At 44.8% G+C, this 18,612-nt stretch overlaps 1 protein-coding gene across 2 annotated transcripts in view; it reads right to left on the bottom strand.

Annotated features, from left to right (window-relative positions):
• The window catches only part of KCNH7 (potassium voltage-gated channel subfamily H member 7), a 397,870-nt gene that overhangs the window by 195,430 nt on the left and 183,828 nt on the right, over positions 1 to 18,612 (bottom strand). The window lies entirely within an intron of this gene.

Raw genomic sequence — 18,612 nt, 5'->3', positions numbered from 1 at the left:
TTGTCAAAATCTGTACCCTGTGTATTTTGAAACAGCCCTGCCCATTTCCACCACATGTAAACATACACCGGCGATAATAGTGACACCCCCCCAACGATAATAGTGACACCCCCCAAAGATAATAGTGACCCCCTCCAGCGGCCCCAGTGTAATAGTGACACCCCACAGCAGCCCCAATGATAATAGTGACCACCCAGTGATAATAGTCACCCCCCAGCGATAATAGTGACATCCCACAGTGGCCCCCAGTATAATAGTGACCCGCCCAGCAGTAATAATAGTGACACCTCCCCCAGAGCGGCCACCCAGCAGTAATAATAGTGACACCCCCCCAGAGCGCCCCCCCCCCCAGCAGTAATAATAGTGACACCTCCCCAGAGCGGCCCCCACAGCAGTAATAATAGTGACACCCCCCCAGAGCGCCCCCCCCCAGCAGTTATAATAGTGACACCCCCCAGCAGTAATAATAGTGACACCGCCGGCGGTCCCCCCAGCAGTAATAATAGTGACGGCTCCAGGCAGTAATAATTTCACCCCCGCCCCCCCCCCCCCGAGACCCACATACTTACCCCTCCTCCTTAGAAATGCCGCTCCTCTTCTGCCTGATCACTGGTGCACACTGCAGTCAGTGTGCTGCCGGACGCATATTAACTTTTTGCTTTCCCACTTCTGCCCTAATCAGCAATTCCAGCAACCTGATTGTTTGTTTGTTTGGTGAATCAGTCAACCCAAACAACCAATCAGGTTGCTGGAATTGCTGATTAGGGCAGAAGTGCAGAAGAAAAGTTAATATGCCTGCCGGACGCCTCCTCCCCCTGCTCTCGCGGAACCAAATAGGAGACGTCGGAGGAGCAGGATCCCGGCTGCCACTGACGTAAGTGTGCGACGGATCAGCGCAGATAGCAGCGCTGCTGAGTGAATGCCAGCAGGGGAGCCGCGGCCTCTGCTGGCATTCACTAATGTGGTGAGCAGCCAATGGTGACGGGTGCCAGCAGGGAGGGCTCTGCGTGCCGCCTCTGGCACGCGTGCCATAGGTTCGCCACCACTGACCTAGAGGATTGTTAGGTTTCACTTCAACCTAAATAAAAAGAACAAACACGTTGGGTATATTTCAGGGGGTGTAACCACAGGGGGTGCAGAGATAGTGAAACACATTCAGCTGTGGTGCAGCTTAAAGACTCCACTGCCACATAAGAAAACACAAGTACACTCATTGACAAAAAAATGCACATAGATAAAAATGTTTGATTACTGCAAAACCTGGCCTGCCGTTATGTCTCCGGAAGATATGTAAAAGATTACATTTGTGGTCTGATTAGACACCAGGTCGTGTCACCTGGAGCTGTAAACGTGCTTTCTCCTTTGCCCTATAAAAAGGCTCTCAGAAGCTACTTTTGTGTAGTGTACTTCTTAAGAGATCATTGACCACTAGACATGTCTTAAGATGTACTTAAAGTCATTTTGCCCAGTTAAGGAAGACTGTCAGGTGAAATTAGCCCTACTAACTCTTAGAACTGCTAGATCAGCGCTCAGATATGAGGCGCATCATACCATTAATTTCTTCTGGTAGCACTTCCATCATGGAGAATTCTTCATTGTTTTGCCCCGCACACTGTATGCAAAAGAGCTCAAGAACATTGAGCAGGCCTCTCAGCTCAGACTTGTCCTGTGCTTATCTTCTCTGCTGTTATAGAACGAAGTTTTCAACCATTAAGCAAGGGAAGGGGCTGAGGAAGACCAAGGGCTTCTAGAAGCATGCGAAGAGTCTGAGCCGAGCCCATCGGATGGTCTCAGGCTCATTTGCATACAGCAAAGATTTTTTTATGAAAGACTTGTTACCAGAAGAAGTCATGGCATGGTGCCCCCACACATCTGAGTGCTGATCTGGCACAGTTAGTAGTTAGTAGGGCTAATTTCTCCTGACAGACTTCTTTTAACAGACTTTGAAAGAGGGTGCATTACTGGAATCCAAGAAGCAGGATCATTGTATCAATAAATTGCCCGCTATCTAGGCCATTCCAGCCGAGCTGTTAGGAGGTGTTTGGAGCAGTGGTTACGTGAGAACATGCACACATGACTCAGAATGCAAGAAGAGTATGTAGACATATGCCAACGCCCCATAGTTTTGCTAAATATAAATAAAGGACACTTACCTGGTACGCGGTGGGGCTCCTATGAAGGAATCCCACTGGTACCTAATGTCCAAATTCATGTGTCAATATCACCCTCGGTCCTCTATCCAGATTCGGGAGAGACATCTCGGAGATTAGAAGCTCTCTGGCATCCAAGAGCTTACAGCCATACAGTAGAATAAAGATAGAAGAAAAAGCTCTGCACTCCGGGACTAAGAGTGATTTCAAAACCTAATTGCTATAATAACCTTACTTCATTAGATTTACTAATGCAACGCGTTTCGGAGCACTTCAAGCGCCTTTTTCAAGCACATTTCTATAGGTAACTTACAATCAAAGTTCCCGCTTTGGAAATCATTTTTAGTCCCAGAACGCAGAGCTTTTTCTTCTATCTTTATTCTACCACATGACTCAGAATGGCCCAGACAGACCACCAGTGGCATGATTGTTCGATACACTGATAAGTATGAACAGATCCAACAGTTTTTGTCAACCATCCAGACACAAGGGGCACCTTCATTACAGTGAATTAAAAACTTGTACGACTTGAACTGTATCATCTTTAGCAATTAATCCAATTTCTTTTTTGGAGCCAACAACTCGTATTTGAGTATGGAGACCTCGGGGTGAGCGCTTCAATCCTGCCTTTGTTGTGGAGTGACACACTGCCCAACTGCTGGTATGATGATCTAGGGAGCCATCGCATATGATAGGGACACTAACAGATCTGTAACATGTTTGTCTCTCATGGTAGGGCTTCCAACAAGCATTTTCCAACAGGATAATGCAATCCCACACACGAAAAAGGTTTCCAAGCAATGCTTCCACCTGGTTGACCTGCACAGTTGGCAGATTTATCGACGATCAAGCAATTATGGGACCAACTTTGGTGCCTATAAGTGTGCAGGATCTAGGGGTCATGTTGCAACATTTGTGGGCAAATGTGCCACAGGGTAACATACTTAGCCTGTATGCCTCCATGCTCGACCATATCTCATCATGTATCCAGGCTAGAAATGGCCTAACAGGGTACTAGAGCCTCCTTTGAACTGTACAGTTTTCTCCAATAAATGTATCCTTCTGCTCAGATATCGTTATCACGTATTTATATCATCGTTACATTCACACATATGAAGTTTCATGTGAGTCCAACAATTCCTTCTTAGTACATTATTTTCTTTTGTCAGTGGCCCGGTTACAAATTTAGCATTGGCATGCCAAAGCTTCAAGCTATATTTTATCTCTAAAGTATAATCATAATATAAAACAGTTATCATAAAATAGAAAAAAATATTAGAAGAATAAACATAAAAAGTCCCATGGAACTTTATGCATGAACAGAAGAATTTCTATATTAAATTTCCCTACTGCTGTGCGACAAGCAGCCTGATCCTAATTTACATGCATAGTCTAATAGAAAGTTAAAAATATAACTACTGTAATGCTTAATTAAAAGTTCTGTAGCTTCTACTTTTAGCTTCGCCTTTAATGTGTAACGGTAAATCTTCTCATATTGATTAGTGCATTAATAGACAGTGCAGATGCTCTAGTTAATTTACAAAGCTTCTTTACAGAGGTAAGGCATTTTTGCTGACTAAGAATGATTTCCTGCATATCTGAAAGACTGTCAAACTGGAGGGAAAAAAAAATCATGTAATAGAAGACGCTTAAGGGCGCCCACCCACTGGCGATTTTTTTTTCCCTGCGAAATTCGCAGCATTTTTTTCTCTGCAGGGGTCTATGGGACTTGTAATGTTAAAATCGCGATCGCGCAAAATTTCGCGGTAAATTGCGATTTTGCGCGATCGCGATTTTAACATTAACATTACAAGTCCCATAGACCCCTGCAGAGAAAAAAATGCTGCGAATTTTGCAGGGAAAAAAAATCGCCAGTGGGTGGGCGCCCTAAGGAGTAAAAACACAACTAATCTGGCAGTCACTGGGCAAACAAAGTGAGCTCTGTGGCATGACTCTTTTTTATTTTTTTTTATTTTTCTTTCAAAGTATTTTAATTGCTTTTTTGTTAACATCACTTATACAATTATTTCAAATATCGTCATGACTTGGATACCGCTATGAAAATACAATTTATGAAGATTAAACTGCAGTATACCTGTATGCTTCAAATAATAAACTTTCTATAACATCCAATTTCTTTCGTCTGTGTTGTAACTTGTAGTTAACTTTTGCAATAGGGGACGGGGTTAGTGGGGTAGGAGGGAGAGGGGAAGACAAACAGGGGGAGGCCAGGGTTAGTGCCGGGGCACTAGGTTGTGTACGTTGTTTTGTCGTAGGTACTCATGGTTTATCCTTGTCACTCACATGAACCCGTATTTAGCCACCTCAGGAATCTAGGCGTGTTGCGTATATCTATCCAAGCTGCCCACGTTCGGTAGAACTGGTCATATCCTGTCACCTCCTCCGCTAGCCTAAGTCTCTCCATGCGTTCTATCTCATCCATCGCCCCCACCCAAGCGCTTCTGGGCATACCTGAGCTCTGTTTCCAGAATCTCGGTATCACTTGCCTTATAGCCATGATGAAGAATCTCAATAAACCTTTTTGGAGTGATGGAGCGTCACCTGATGAAATGGATAGAAGCGCCAGTTTAGGTGTTAATGTGAGTGGTTCTCTGCTTACTGCTACGAACAGGCGCTCCATGTCTTGCCAAATGGGTGCCACCATAGGGCACTCCCACCAAATGTGTAACATTGAGCCGGCTCCTGCCCGGCAACGCCAGCATACGTTCGGGGATGAGGGGAGCAATGCAAGTAGCTCCTCTGGAGTCATGTACCATCGTGATATGATCTTAAAATTTAGCTCTTGAAGCCTACTGGAGACAGACATTTTATGTGTGCGTTGGAATGCCCTGCCCCAGAGCTCCTCGGGGACCGGCCTGCCCAGCGTCTCCTCCCAGGCTCTTATCCACCTGGGTTGATGACTTTCCAGGTTCTCATCCAGTAACTGATTGTAGAGTATTGAGACTGTGTGTCTAGGGGTTTCCGTGGCACAGCATAGTTTCTCGAAGGGAGTATAGCTCGTGTTCCATCCCGAGCTCGGTTTAATCTTTATTAGGTAGCTACGTATTTGAAGGTATTGCATCCATGAGCCCGGGGGGACCCCCCGTGTTCCCCCCATGGACACTAGATCTCGCATGCCTCCGGGCTCTACCACTTCTCCCACCCTAGCCTCACTTCCTACTGGTGTGAACCCCAGTCTGCGCGTTGATAGTGTCGCCGGGAGTTGAGGGTTCCCAACTAATGGTGTGAGAGGCCCCGGAACCACCATCCTGCATCCTCCCCTCCACGCTCCCAGCATTGTTCGTATCATGCTTGATGCGTCTGCCTTCTCCCAATTAGTATTTCCTGGAATCCAGAAAACCCCCCTTATCTCAACAATATTGTTTTCAGTCTCTATCTGCACCCAGAGTTTGTCTGTCTTGTGGTGGAATAAATCTAGAATTAAGGTGCCTATGGTCGCTTTATGGTATAAGCGCAAGTCTGGGAGTCCCACCCCCCCTTTTCCCTTCTGTTTTGTGAGACTCTTGTAACTGAGTCTTTTGGACCCTCCCTTCAATATGAACCTGAGCAGTTGACTTCTCAGGCTGTTGAAGAAGCTACTCGGGGGGTTACATGGTGCAGTTTGGAAGATATATAGCAATCTTGGAAGAATATCCATCTTAATTTTGTTCATTCTGCCAAACCATGATAAAGGGGCACCCGTCCATCTCTCCAGATCCCCTTTCAGGGTTGTTAGAATAGATTTATAGTTAAGCTCATATATCTGGGATAGATCTGATGGGATATGGACCCCCTGGTATTTGAATGACTTGTATTTCCAGAGGAATGGGAAACCCGCCGCTAGGCTCCCTTCCGGGAATCGTTATGTTGAGTATCACTGACTTCTGAGCATTGATTTTATAGTTGCTGAGTTTGCCAAATATTGTAAATTCCTGCATGATGTTTGGAAGGCCTATTCGGGGTTCGGCCACGTAGATTAGGAGGTCGTCCGCAAAAAGTTAGGTTTTGTGTTCTTCCCCTCCCACCCTTATTCCTTTAATCGACGGATTGCTCCCGATGGCATTAGCTAGTGTTTCCATCACTAATATATAAAGGGTAGGGGACAGGGGGCACCCCTGGCGCGTACCGTTCTTGATCTCAAAGGGGTCAGATAGGTTACCATTGACCCTGACCTGTGCCGAGGGGCCTCTATATAGTGCCATAATCCAAGCTAATGTCCTGGGTCCCATTCCAACTTTCTGGAGTGTCGCCTCCAAGAATCTCCAGTTTACCCTGTCAAACGCTTTTTCTGCGTCAACAGAGAGCAAGCATAGTGGTGTTTTCCTTCTCTTTGCCCAATCTATCAGGGACAAGGTCCTGACGGCGTTGTCTCTTGCCTCCCTTCCCGGTACGAAGCCAACCTGATCCTTGTGTATAAGTCGGGGTATCAAGGTGCTCAGCCTGTTTGCTATGATTTTGGAGAAAATTTTTAAGTCGCAGTCTATGAGCGATATCGGGCGGTAGTTGCCACACGCTAGTGGGTCTTTTCCCGGTTTGGGGATTAGGACTATGTGTGCTTGCAGGGCCTGTGGAGGGAAGGGGCAGCTCTGAGACACCGCATTGAAGGCCCTCAAGATCATGTCAGAGACCAAGCTCCCACATGCCTTATAGAATCCCGGGGAGAACCCGTCCGGACCTGGGCTCTTCCCCTTTTTGATTCCTTTCAGTACCTGAGTGAGCTCTTCCTCCTCAAAATCCCCCTCCATGGCCTGGGACTCCTCCGTAGAAAGGTGTCTCGTTACATGGAGCCCTAGGTACTCCTCTATCTTTCGTTTATGTTGGATGTCTGATTCCCTCTGTGCTTCGGGGATGTTATACAGTGTGGAGTAAAATAGACGGAATTCCTCCATTATTTCCCGTGGGGATTGGATTCGTTTCCCTGATGAGGAATTGATGGAATGTATGTGTGGAGGGGCCGATCTAGGGTGTAATGCTCTGACCAGCCATCTGCCGCTTTTGTCACCATATTCATAGTAGCCGGCTTTGATTCTATCTCTTCTATCTAGGGCTTTTTGATCCAAGATGTCTAATATTTTATGCCGGAGTTCTGATATTTCTGTTTGTAGGGCCAGGGTCGCTTGGGACTTATTTGACGTTTCCTTAGCATTTAGGTCCTTTATTAGCTGGGTCAGTCTTGCTGTCTGGTCTTTTTTGATTCTCGCTCGATGAGATATGAACACCCCTCTCAACACGCATTTCAGAGTTTCCCATTTTATCGGGGCGGATGTGGGGTCGTTGGCATGGTCTAGCTTGAAATTTTCTATTGTTTGTTTTATTTCGTTTAGGCAGGCCGTGTCTTTAAGCAAATGATCGTTAAGGCGCCATGTGGGTAGCTTCTTTTCTATACCCCTAGGACCCATGGATGCAAACACCGAGGAGTGATCTGACCATAGAGCTATGTCTAAGGAACACTGAGGGTCCCTGTCGAGTAAACTATGTGATACAAATATGTAATCAATTCTACTGTAAGAATTGTGTGCCATGGAATGGAAACTGTAATCGCGCTTACCCGGGTGGAGAGTGCGCCACAGGTCAATCAGGTTCATACTCACTAACGTTTTCTGAACCCTACGGATGGCTGATCTGGTGAGTGCCGAGCGTCCCGTGGAGGAGTCTAGTCGGGGGTCCATACACATGTTGAAATCACCTCCCAGTATAATCTGGGTCCCCTCTGCGAAGTCCGCTAGTCCCCGAAGAGCTCTGGAGGCAAAAGCCACCTGTCCTTGATTAGGAAAATAAAAGTTAGCAATTGTGAGAATCCTGTTATCGATTGATATCTTAAGAAATATATATCTCCCATCTGTTCCTATCTCTTGAGATAGGATGACAGGTGTTATGGATTTGTGAAATGCTATGGAGACTCCACAGGTTTTATTCTCCGGGTGTGTGGCATGAACCCATAAGGGGTAGAATTTGTTTTTTCCACATTCCGGAGTTCCAGTACGTGGGAAGTGTGTTTCTTGCAGCATGGCTATCGTGACCCGTTTCCTGTGGAGCCTGTACAGCACCTGGTTCCTTTTGTTAGGACTGTTGAGCCCCTTTGTGTTAAAGGAGCATACGTTTATTCTCTCCATCCTGTCATGTGGGGAGGTGGTATTGTGGGTCAGCGAGTACCCCTGGTTGGAATCTTCTTCTTTCGGGACACAACCTAGATTGGGGGGGAGGAAGGGTCAAACACGAGGGTAAGGGGGAGGGGGAAGATAAGGGGAACATATATCCACTTGTAACATTTTGAAATCTTGTCATTTCTGGCATAACGTGTGGTTCTAAACTAGCTCTCAACATTCAACTAATGTCTTTGCAGCAACGCATTGCTGCGGTCCCTAGCGGGGGAGTGACTGAGTCCGGTCGGGTCTGGGTCCGGGCCTCGTCCACCCTCCCCACGGAGGGTGTAGGGCATCCAATCCTATAAATCACTTAGGTAGCATGAGGGTAAAAGAGAGAAGAAGAAGAGGGGGGGGGGGAGAGGGAAAAATATAGGGGATATAGATGAGAGGGGCGAATTAAGAGCAGAGAGAGGGGCGGGCGCCCCACTTTGTCAGTTGGAATCTGTGCCCGGTTCCGGAGACACGGAAGGCGATGCAGTGTAGATTTCGGGAGTAAAATGTCCGTGTTTTATCGGGGACACCTTGCTCTTAGAGGACCTTCTATTCCCGTAATGGGTCTCTTGGTCTTTGGGTCCGATCGGAAATCTTTTAAGTTATCTTAGGATTGAGTCCATCGTGGGATAGTGAGTCGGTGATTCTCTGCTTTCCTTTAGGTTGTTTCGTGTCCTGTTTGCTTTCTCTATTCGGGGAGTATCCTGTTTGGGGTACATTGTCTGTGGGCTCTTGGTTGTTGGTCTCTGTCGGTCTCACTTGGTCTTCTGCGGTTAGTGTCCACCACTTGCCACTGCCCCTTAGGTGGGGTGATTGTGGGGTGACTCGTTTTCTGCCATTCCGGAAGTGTGACCATTGGCAGTTTGAGGACCGTAAGGAATTTAGGGAGGTCTCCAAGAGATCTGAAGGTGGCTGTCTCACTTCCTCTTCCCGCGACTAGTTGGAATGGATATCCCCAGCGGTAGGGAATCTCCCTCTCTTTTAGGAGTGCGAGCAATGGTCTAAGAGCTCTGCGTTGCTGTAACGTTTTTCTGGAGAGGTCGGATAGAAACAGCAGATTTCTTCCGCGGAATTTGATCAGTCCATTGTTTCTGATCTGACGTAATATCTCCTCTTTCTCTTTGAAAAAATGGATTCGGCAAACCACGTCTCGTGGCTTCCCTGGGTCTATGGATTTTGGGCTCAAGGCCCTGTGGATCCTACCGATTTCTATTATATCGTTCAGGGGTCTGCTAAGGAGTTCACCGAAGCATTTGGTAGCCCAGTTCTCAAGATGTTTATTTTCAATTTCTTCACTTAAACCTCGGATTCTAATATTATTTCGTCTGTGACGGTTCTCAATATCGTCTAGCTGGGTAGCTAGTTCTGCAATTTGGTTGGCGTGTTCGCTTAAAATATCGTGGTGTTCATTTATATATTGAAACATTTGTTCTTGTGTTTCTTCCGTTTCCTGCAGGCGATGGCCCATATGCTGAATTTCTTTCTGCAAGGATTCCAGCGCGGTCCTTTGTGAGGAAGCGAACTGTGCAAAGTGATTGTCTAGGTCCGCCTTGGTGGGGATTGATCTGAGGTGTTCCTTCCAGTCCCATTCATCTGTGGTGTTTTCTTTAGTTTGTTTGGGATTTCTCTTCTCTGCCTGGTCTTGGTTCATAATTGGAGTCTGTGTGTCTGTTTTCTGTGTGCTTTGTGGGTTCTTGGCATCAGCTGGAAGTTTGGCATAGCTGTGTTTATCTTTATCTATGTTGCGCCTGCTTGGTTGCGGTGGGCTGTTGCTCTTTTCTGCCCCTCTTGATGGGCCCCTGGCTGGGGAATCTGGCTGCCTCATTGGGCTTTGTGTGGTGGCCTGGGGGCTTATCTTGCCTTTATTCTCTCCCCTTCCAGGGGGTATGGGTGAGGGTCCAGGTGTGGTTGCCCACTCCTCCTCTTCCTCCCAGGTATGGTCCCTGGGTGAGGGTGACCTTTCTGTACTACCCTCTTTATCCCCCCCTTGCACTGTGGGGTCTTGGGCTGGCCTTTCTGGTGGTGGGGGGGCTAATATGCGGTCCCTCCCCAGTACCTGTATTGCTTTCTGTCCCCCACCGTGACTCCTGGGCTCCCGCCGCGTCTCTCCGCGTCTGCAGGCCTCTGTGAACCTCCACTTCCGGTTCGGAGGTTATGGAAGATGGCCGCCGGACCCTGACTTCCGGCGCGGCTCTCCGCTCTCTCGGCTTCGGCTCCCGGTTCTTCTCCGCTGCTGGTAGGTGAAACTCCGGATGTGGGCGGAGGTCTGGAGTCACTGCCGGGAGGGTCCCCGGGTCTGCCTGTGTACCTGGCGCGCGGGGTGTTCGCGCGCTTTCTTCCGGCGCCATCTTGCCTTCCTCCGTTCCCACCGCTCGGTCCGCTGTACGTTGTGGGCTTGTGGGATCTTCTCCTCTTGATGGGGAGCCGTCCTCTACGTCCCGACCTGCCGCATCTTCTGTTCGGCGTCTTCTCCCCCTCTCTTCCGCGGCTCCTTCTGGGTCTATTGCGATCGCTCCCTCTCCCCTCTTCATGCGGCACTCGCCGCCGGCGGTCATGTAGCGGTCCAGGGGCCCGAAATCTTCCTCCCTGGACCTGCTAGTGCTGGTTCCCCCTCTTCTCCTTCCCATGGCTGCGTTTGGGGAGTCTTCAAGTGGTTGGATGCCTCTTTTTATGGCTTTATTTGCCGCGGGGAAGACGGAGCGCGGGCAACACACGTCTTAACCCTCCATCGGTCAGGCCACGCCCCCCCATGACTCTCTTTTTAATTAGAGGGGTTGTCCGAGTCCTAGATCCAGTGTAAAACCCATTCCCCAGGCAGTAATATAACAAATAGGCTAATACTCACCTCTCCCGCTACTGCTGTGTCCCATGGCACTGCTCTGGGTCTCCCCTCTGACGACATATTTAGAGGCTGCCCCAACCTGTTTAGAGGGTGTCACTAGTGCTGCAGCCAATAACAGAGCTCAGTGATTGATTGCGGACTGGTCAGAGGTGAGTATACGCCTATTTGTTATGTTACTGTCTGAGGAATGGGTTTTACACTGGGCCTAGAAATCAGACAACCCCTTTAAGGTTTCCTTAAGGGTCATCCACTTTGGACAATCTCTACTTGTTAGTTTCATTTGAAAACAAGTTAAATTGTTGGGAGACTTTGACGGTAAACATTTGAATTGATCAGTGCCTCATTCGGATAAAAATTACAAAAAATGGTGAATGAATATCTATGCACTAACCTGGTGCTTGGTGGACTTCTCTGGATGGAGAATCCACCGGTACCTGTATCCCCGATCTCCTTAATCATCCACCTCTGGTTCAGAACGTAGCTCCCTGGAGAGTTGTATTGGGGAATGCATCCTGCTGGGGGCTGGAACTAGTACAACTTGTAAAGGAAAAAATCCCCGCGCTCTGGAATCCAGAAGGATCACCCATAGACCTGTTTGTTCTTAGTGTTGGTTTATTCATGCAACGCGTTTCGGCAATCACAACTTGCCTTTCTCAAGCATATAATATATAACACACACACACATATATATATATATATATATATATATATATATATATATATATATATATATATGTATATAATAATCCACTCACATCTCCCTAGCTCGTGGTGGACACCGGTGCAGGGGCAATCCCAGCATCATCAAGTGGATTATATGCTGTCATTATGGGTGCAGACATCATGTGATCACTGCAATGGCTTCCACATCATTTCTACAATCTAAAACTCATTTAGCACATATATGCATAGTATTAATTCATATCGTTCAAGAAATATTAAAACACATTAAAATGTTCATTTTTATCAACAATCCACTTTAAAACATGAAATACTCATAATTTTAAAAGAAAGAAATCATATCTGTAGAATAAATAGTTATATCGCTTCATTTTATATATAAACGTCTCTACATTTTATCACCAGTTCTAGTAATCATTACTTTTAGATTCTATTAATTCTCCTTTTGAGAAATTATGTGGAAGCCGCTGCAGTGATAAAATGATGTTTGCACTCATAATGACAGCATATAATCCGCTGTAGTAGAAGTTGGTTTTATATATGAAAAGGGTGATGAAATGCACATTACGTTCCATCGTGAGAAGAGAATGACATATTCAGTCACCTGAGTAGGAAGCACTTCCCACTTGATGATGCTGGGATTGCCCCTGCAGCGGCGTCCACCACGAGCCAGGGATATGTGAGTGGATTATAATTCATATATATATATATATATATATATATATATATATATATATATATATATATATAGATAGATAGATAGATAGATATGTTTTATGTGTTTTATGTATTATATGCTTGAGAAAGGCAAGTTGTGATTGCCGAAACGCGTTGCATGGATAAACCAACCCTAAGAACATACGGGTCTATGGGTGATCCTTCTGGATTCCAGAGCGCGGTGATTTTTTCCTTTACAAGTGGCGGTAAACTTTCAATTTCCTTGCAGCACTATCACAAGGGAAATTCAAGGGGTATTCTGGTAACGCAGGATTTGGGACAACTATCTATTAGTGGGGGTCTGACCACTGGGACCACCACCAATCGGGAGAATGAGGGTCCCATTTGCCTCACTCCGGCTGCTTCTGCCTCGCAGCTATGACCAGAGTGACATCACTTTGAATGGCTGCACATGCCACTCCATACATTTCAAAGGGGCTGCTGAAATAGCTGAGTATAGCACTCTGCTTTTGCCATCAGCCCTATTGAAATGAGTGCAGTGGCAATGTGCGGCCAGCTCTCCATTCACTCCAGTTGGAGCAGTGATACTACTGTGACCAGAAGTGGGGCAAACGGAACTCCCTGTTCTTAGGGTTGATGGGGGTCCCAGCAGTTAGACCCCCACTGATCTATTAGTTTTCTCACATCCAGTGGATGATGAAAACTTGAAAAAGTCCCATTATGGAAATACTCCTTTAAGCATTACACAGAACTCCTTGAAATCAATGATCTGTCTGTAATGCAGGACAGCACAGGTCTTCCAGAGCTAGAGATGCTTTTTGTAGCAGCTCTCCACTTTCGCCTAGAGATAAGGGTCCTACACAGAGGATCTCTGTCATTAATTCTTAAATAGGGAATATGATAATGAGTTTTCAAAACTAGAAAATCCCTTTAACCCCCATTTATTTCAGTGAAGAATGACTCCCATATAGCATTCCTGACCACTGAAAGGAATGACTGAAATTGGTCTGTTCATGTATCTGATCTTAATAAGGCAGGTCACCACTGATCAGCCTTTTATGACAGGTGTCATTTATTTCAGAAAAGTCATATTTAGGACACACCTGTAAAATCAGTTAACGAGGATAGGTATAGACATTTTTAGCATCTTTCTAGTTCTCCGGCCTCTTTCATACTTTCTTAATTTCGTCACACCTAGATGGTTCGACGATCTATGGAAACAGAGTGCCCATAGTAGGTTGGCCCCATTGCCATTTCTATTGGGGGATGAGAACATCTGCAGGACTCCCATTTTTAGAGCAACTACATTATAAGCCTAAGGCTCATGGAAAGCATGTGGAAGAGACAACACAGTACATCCTTCTATGAAGGGTGGTGAAACCCAGCAGCATAATGGACGGCCTAGTTTGAGCTTTCCTCTGGGGCACCTCTCTAATATGAATGTCTTTGAGCCCAAGATAATCTCTTCCTTACCAAAAAACATACTGCCCCTTCCCCACTAAATGTGTTATTGTAAGGAGGGAGCCCAGGTTTGAGTTTGTGCTGTAACAAGCTCTATCATGTTTCCCACCGTTATGAAATTTAGATGGTATAAGGGTAACCTCTTTTGGCTGTTATACATTATTACAGTATTGTGTATTTCTCTTTGGAGTGTTGTATTCAACTTCCCATTGGCTGCAGAGGTCAGGTGGGAGATCTGGAGGACTTGATATTAAAGAACTCTGCAAACTGAAGAGCAAATCCAGTGGTACTGAGCCTTAAAAGAGACTTCATTGCCGAGAGAGGGAGCTGCCAAACAAGTGAGGACTTGTGGAGCCATGGAGAACGTACCCTGGAGAATCTGTGCTTGTTAGAGGGACAATAGCATAAGAAAGGGGGCAGCGATTGTTTGAAAAGCGCAGCTCCATAATACATCAGAACAGACAAGACTGAGAGAACAAAGCTGCAAGGAATACAGTTAGAAAGACTTCTATAAAGGATTCACCATCCTGCAGCTCTGCAAATCAGGGTCCCCCAACAGACGTCCAAAGACGCATCACCTACATTACAGTATCGAAAACGCTGGAGATATGTTAGGTAAGTGAGGTTGGCCCTCAGAAAAAGGCCCGACGTGTGCACACGGGTAGTGACTTAAACTCAGGCCTGCCAGTTAAATTATCTAATCTCCAAGTTTATTTAATCAAATAAAAAATATACATTTTTGTAAACTGGGTGTCAACTTCATTCCGATTCCTTTGTCGTCTGCCCCTACCAGGACATTATTGTCACAAATAAGCTAGGAAAAGTATATTAAAATGAAAATGTGTTTTTCCACAGTCTATACCCCCTTTAACAGCCTGTGACTTCCTCTCGTTCAGTATGCCTCATCAATTTGTTATGATCGCACCGTTGAAGTTTTATCCATTGTGTCTTCAAAGCTTCTCCTGAAACAGTTACACCACGGCACTCGCTTTAGTTCCCATGGAAACAAACAAAATGACTTTAGTAAACAGAAAATAAGCAATTTAGGATTGTTCCACAAATACTAAAAATAGCCGTGCTGTGGGACAGGCAGCTCGGCCGGCTCAGACTTATTAAATAAGCACTATAGCTTTCACCATCGGAGAATAGCAGTCTTTAGGCAAATGAATAATGTTCCATAAAGCTGTCTTAGCGGAGAGAGGATTTTTCATCCAAACGTACAGCCGTGATATTTCGCCTCTTGTGCTGGCGTCAGCGTTTATAAATGGCTTTTCTATTGTTTGTTTACATTCCCAGGCTAAAAATAAATAAATAAATCATGCAAATTTATCAAGAACGCGCCGAACCGCGAAGACAAAACACAATCGCTCTTATGTAGCAGAATAGTCTTGGAGTCGCTGCCCTTAGTAACCAATCAGAAATCCACTTTTATTGTACAGTAATGAGGGGTTTTCCAACCAGAAACACTTTCTCCTCTCCACCTTTCTCATAAGGAATCCTTTGAGAAGCTGTGCTGTAACCGTACCGCCAAGGCAGGACAGCTTCTCAGGTCCTGTGGCATAGTACTATATAACGCTGCTCACATGGGCACTGCCACTGTGCCCATATGATCAGGAGCAGTCCTGTTTTAGGACTCCTTACACACACAACTTTTTTTAGCATTTTTGAAAAGCACCTTGAATTTTTCATGGCATTTTTTTACAGTGTTTTTCATGTTTTTGGTGGCACTTTTATTAAAAATTTTAGTTACAGGCACTTTCCCTGACATTATTCTCTTCCTCTAAAGAAGTCTATGGGAAAAATGCCAGTAAAAAAAACACTGTTATACGACAGTCCTCGTACCACAATACCACTGGACCAAAAAATGCCACAAACCAAAACATTTTGTGTGCAGTAAGTTTTATAGTTCTCTATATACTTTAACCCTTTAGTGAACGCTTGGTCTTAGGCTTTTAGACGCACGCTATAGTAAATGTATGGCCTGGGTTTGGAGTTCCTGATCCTACAATCTAGCATGAGCAGGTTGGGTGGTCAGCTGATGACAGCCAAGTTCCTACTGTAACTGCTGGGAGTGAAAAAACCTCTGTTCCCAACTGCATCTCCCCTACCATGTCTCAATCAATAGCTATTGTGGCATGGAAGTGGGGGATTCCCTTGTTACCCATCGGTAATGTGATTGTGAGGTGCTGATAGGTTACCATGGCAGAAAGAGTCCAGACAAAGGCTTACTAGTCTGCCAGGTATCTCAACTTCTCAGACCCTTCCTCTGGCAGAGTCTGATAGGCTGATGGAATATTCGTAGTACAGAAGTGAAGTAACTACTCGAGCTATCAAAAAATAATGTCCCAAAAAGTATCACAGAATTTAGTAGAAAACAATCAACTGTAAAATAAAAAAAAACATTTATCCAGCACAAAACAATAAAAAAATACACAGAATAGGTACTGCCACACCCATAACAATCCAAATAATTGAAATATTTAGTTATTCATCCCACATGGTGAACAATGTAAAAAAATCATTCAAAAATGTCAGAATTGATATTTTTTATCAGTTCACCTTGCAAAAAAAAACAAAGAAGAGATCAAAAAGCTGCATGTACCTCAGAAGAATGAGAAGTACAACTCTTCTTGCATAAAACAAGACCTGACATGGCTCTAGAGGTAGAAAAATAAAAATGTTATGGGACTTGGTATGCGGCAATGCAAATTCAATTTTAATTAAAAAAAATGTTTTATTGAGTAAAAGTAGTAAAAATTATTTAACAACTACATAAATTTGCTATCCCTATAATCGTTTTGACCTGCAGAATGAAGGGAAAAGATTGCTTATGCCACGCAGTAAATGCCATAAAAGAAAAAAAAATAACTAAAAATGTATTCTAGAATTGCTGTTTTTGTTACCATTACCTCCCAAAGAGCAGAATAAAAAGTGTTCAAAAAGTCATTGGTTGGTTTTCTCACAAAAAATAAGCCTTGAGGCTAACTTCACACTGGTGAGCGCGATATGGGGCCGCAAATTCCGCCTCCATATCATGCTTGCCATCCATGTGAAATCCCAGAGAATGTGAGGCGTTTCTTTATCAAAATAGCCTTGCATCATTTCGAGGAAGAAGGGATCCTCCGCCGCGGGTGACACGTAGTTTCTCCCACTGCTTCAACATGGTGCAATGCTGCCGTCGACTCCATTAAAAACAATGAGCGCTGTGATGCGAGAGCACGCCTAAGATAGAACATGCTGCGATTTGTTTCCTGCATTGCATCGCATGTGTATGAATGATCCCATTCAAAAGAATGGGGTACATATTACAACGTACAAATCTCACACAATTCTGACGCCCGTGTGAAGGCAGCCTTAGGCCTCGATCAGACGGGCGTTTTTCCCGCGATTTGTGCAAGGGATCTGCGCATATATAGACCCAATGCTTCCGTTTTTTATGCGGATGTGCGATAAATTATAGGACACAACGATGGCAGAGGATAGCGGGCAGCGCTGGGCCGTTTTGCCGAAAACGCTGCTAGCTGCAGATTTTTCGGCGGATCGAGGCCTCATACATCTCTTTTGATGAAGAAATAAAAATGTTCTGGGTCTTGTGGTGATGCGGCAACACAGTAACAATTGTATTTTGTTTTCTAAATGTTTTTAGTAAGCAAAAGTAGTAGCATATAAAAAAAACTACATCAACTTGGAATCGCCATTATCATGCGCAGTAAACGCAATAAAACATAACCCAAAAATAAATGTTGAAACGTCAGCTTTTTTTTTTACAGCCCCCCCCCCCCAAAAAAATGAGCAAAACTTTTACTATACATTATACACACCACAAAGTGGTGCTAATAAAAAATATAACTTATCCCACAAAAAAAACAAGCCCTCATATAGCTATGTCAACAAAAAAGAAATAAAAAAGTTAGGCACTTTCTTTTGTTTTAATGGTTTTATTGGGTTTTTTATTTTCAAAACAAGATACAGTGGATTGAGTGCTCATCCGGCATGTTCATAGATTAGACCATTATAGCACATTAACTGGCATAAGTACGAATCCTACAATGATGGAGTAATGTAATAAAAGGTACTTTACCAATAAACTTTAAAACAGATAAAAAGTGGGAGGTAATTACCAGATAATCAGAAAAGTTGAAACAGTCAGTCAAAGCTCTAAGTAGTTGTCAATTGAATAGAGGTCGCACAGTGAAAACAGGGATATACAATCGTCTCGATATGCAGTAGCTACTAGATGTCTAAGCTGACCGTATAGGGTTACATTTAGAAAGAGTAAAGTCATTAATGGGAACATTTTCTTATAACTTTAAGTCTGATTTATCAGAATTATCGTTTCTCCTACATTGGGAATGTGTACACTTATAGAATCCCAATAGAATCCAAGAATGGTAGAGTTGGAAGGGACCTCCAGGGTCATCGGGTCCAACCCTGTGCTTAATGCAGGATTCACTGAGTCATCCCAGACAAATGTCTGTCCAGCCTCTGAAGACTTCCATTGAAGGGGAACTCACCACCTCCTGTAGTGACCTGTTCCACTCATTGATCACCCTCACTTTTTAATATCTAATCTGTCTCCTCCCTTTCAGTTTCCTCTCATTGCTTCTAGTCTTTCCTTGTACAAATGAGAATAGGGCTGATCCCTCTGCACTGTGACAGCCCT

Source organism: Eleutherodactylus coqui, chromosome 8, assembly GCF_035609145.1.
Source record: "Eleutherodactylus coqui strain aEleCoq1 chromosome 8, aEleCoq1.hap1, whole genome shotgun sequence".
NCBI classification, from domain to species: Eukaryota; Metazoa; Chordata; class Amphibia; order Anura; family Eleutherodactylidae; genus Eleutherodactylus; species Eleutherodactylus coqui.
Note: the sequence above shows the minus strand (reverse complement) of the source record. Positions and strands in the feature narration are given on the sequence as shown.